Here is a 2,670-nt window from a genome sequence, read left to right as displayed (position 1 = left end):
TCTGTTGAAGAGCATCACCATGCGAACTTTTTCAGAAAGGCTCATAGCGCTATTGTTGACAACGTGTAAATGGTGGCGTAGTGAATTTTGAAGGTTTTTCAGTAATCCATGCGAAAAAGAACAATAGTTTTACGTGTTCTTCTTATAACACAAGATCTAAAATCTCAAAAATCAATATAAGTGTCCTTGAAATGAACTCTGTGCTATATAGATCCTCTATGCTCTTCAATAAACTACCAGAGGATCTCAGAATAATTGAAAGCATGAAATTGTTTAAATTAAAAGTTAAGAAATTTTTAATTGACCGTGCATTTTATAACATTGATGAATTTCTTTCAGTTGTATAAAGTGTGTTTTTGACTATGTGTTGGCTTGCAATTTCTTGTAATGTCTGGCTGTGAACAATAAACTAAACTAAACTAAACTAAACTAAACTCACAAACAAAGTTTGAAGAAGATAAAGGGTTTTTCTGGCAACCTTTTTCATGCCTCGAGCAATTTTTTTGAAGTGTGAATGAGCTGGAACAATATCGACACTTGATCTGGTTGCAGTCACCTGAGGACTGAACCGAGACAGCAGCAGATGTTGCAGCAGATGTTGCAGTGGATGTTGCAGATGCAGCAGAAGTGGAACTACGAGGAATGACCATGAAGTTATCACAGGTCTTTTCATGGCATTTAAAGACATTCCTTTCAGAAAAACTCTTCCCACAGAATTTGCACTTAAAAGTGGGATTTTCTGAATGGCTACTGTTTCCATTTTCATTCATGACTAGTTCAAAGTTTCTACCTTAAGATATGAATTTTAAATCACAGTCATCAATGACTAATACTAGATTTAGATAAATTAAGATACAGATTTAAGTAATTTTACAAAAGAGAAAGGAGATCAAGAGATACAAATATTTTACAAAAGGAAAAGGGCTAGAAGTATTGTACTGTTTGTACAAAAAGAAAAGGGGGGGAAGTATTATACAGAAACAGGATAACTTACATAGGTAATTACTTCAACAGCTCAGTCCTTGGCCAATAAACTAGTTTACACAGTTTCTACCATAGAACTTCAACTTCAAATCACAGTCAATAACAAAGACTAGATTTAAATAAATTTAGATAGAAGCAAAGTAATTTTACAAAAGAGACAGAAGATCAAGAGATACAAATATTATACAAAAGGAAAAGGGCTAAAAGTATTGTACTGTTTAGAACATTAACACACCCTTTGCTAGGGATTAAATCAAATTTAAAAGCATCACAGCCACATCAGGCAGAGCAGCCATAAATACAAGTAACCACGGCTGCGCAAATCACTTCAAAATAGTGTAGAAGATGCTACAAAATTGCATTACCAAGGAACAATAATATAAAAGCTTAGCTCACCTATGGCATTTTCACAAAATAATCCAAACAGACAACCTGCAAACAAATTAACAAGACAAAACTTAAAATACATCCTACACCAAATTCTTCTAACAAACTCCTCCATAGTTACAATAATTAAGATATATTACAACTGTTAAGACAAAGGTGACATTTACATGATGTAACTAACATAACTTATAGTACATCCTACACCCTATCCTTCTTATGCACTTTTCCGTTGATAGCAAACATGTGCAGAACTTCTCCATAACTTCCATAACGGTAACCACAACTATTCACCCAAGCTCTCGTAATCTGTGAGAACAGAGGTAAAATCAGCGGTACATAATAAAATTATCTCTTATAAGTTACTCATTCATGAAAGTTTCAATAATGTTTACAAACCTGAGGTGGAACAGCTTTCAAACCAGCTCCCAGCCTCCTTCCCCAATGTGAGGCAGGGAAGAACATTCTCATGTGATGCAGTACACTGCTAACAAAATAAAAGCTACAGATGAAATAAATAAATTTTGGTACGCGTGCTGATAAATAACAATGGGAAGCAAATTTAATACCTCCAAAAATGTTCCCAGAGGACAAACGATACGTTTCCATGCAGAATGGAACTGATGTATCTGGCCCTCCTGAAGAATACTAGAGGCTTAGATAAAAGCGGTGGAACGGCGTTCAACCACCTCAGGTTCTGCATGATGCTCAATGATCTTCCCCCTTGGAAGAACCACAGAAGGACTTGAAAACAGAACATGCTGCCTGACGAGAAGTAATGCGTCTCTGAAAAAAGACGGGGTAATTACTGACTGTAGTTAAAAAGATAGCACAGAATCTTCATCCAGAGCCTAAAGGCCTATGTTACCTTCAGTTAGAGTAAGCGAGGGCAAATATAGTAAGTATTTCAATAGTTAAGGAGTTCACCCACACAGCACCTTCCTGATAAGTACACTAAAGGCACCCAAAAAGGGAAAAAAATAGATCATGTGAAACTGAAGAAAAGTTCAAATTCAGTGATACAGAGAAAAATACTCACTTGTGGCTTGGTTATGTGAATCAGAAAAGCAAAGACTCTGAGTATCTAGACACTCCGACTATTTTCCGTCCACTCGAAAATGATTACTAGAAGGTAAAATGGAGAGTTACGAAACACAATGACAATGTGTGGAATCCGCCATAAAATGAAATGTGAAAGTTGAATACCTAAGGGAGGGTGGGGCTACTTGAGCCAGGGGGTACCATGAGCCACCACCCGTATCTCCCCCACCAAGCCCTACCTTCAAAATCAAAAAATATTCT

The 2,670-nt window shown here is 36.4% G+C and overlaps 1 long non-coding RNA gene across 2 annotated transcripts in view; it reads right to left on the bottom strand.

Moving 5' to 3' along the window:
* Positions 1 to 100: 100 nt before the first annotated feature.
* Positions 101 to 2,670, bottom strand: part of LOC113217040 (uncharacterized) — a 34,026-nt gene continuing 31,456 nt past the window's right edge. Inside the window, exons 3-7 of one of the 2 annotated variants that reach the window (XR_008011152.1) lie at positions 2,408 to 2,493; positions 2,237 to 2,322; positions 1,938 to 2,154; positions 1,768 to 1,855; positions 101 to 1,677 (exon numbers count right to left, since the gene is read on the bottom strand). This is a non-coding gene — a long non-coding RNA (uncharacterized LOC113217040). The remainder of the gene's footprint in view (positions 1,678 to 1,767; positions 1,856 to 1,937; positions 2,155 to 2,236; positions 2,323 to 2,407; positions 2,494 to 2,670) is intronic. The other variant, XR_008011153.1, reaches the window with a different exon arrangement.

The sequence above is a fragment of the Frankliniella occidentalis genome, unplaced genomic scaffold (assembly GCF_000697945.3).
Source record: "Frankliniella occidentalis isolate FOCC.00 unplaced genomic scaffold, Focc_3.1 Scaffold54, whole genome shotgun sequence".
Classification (NCBI taxonomy): Eukaryota; Metazoa; Arthropoda; class Insecta; order Thysanoptera; family Thripidae; genus Frankliniella; species Frankliniella occidentalis.
The sequence above is the reverse complement of the archived record's forward strand: the minus strand, read 5'-3'. Positions and strand labels throughout refer to the sequence as shown.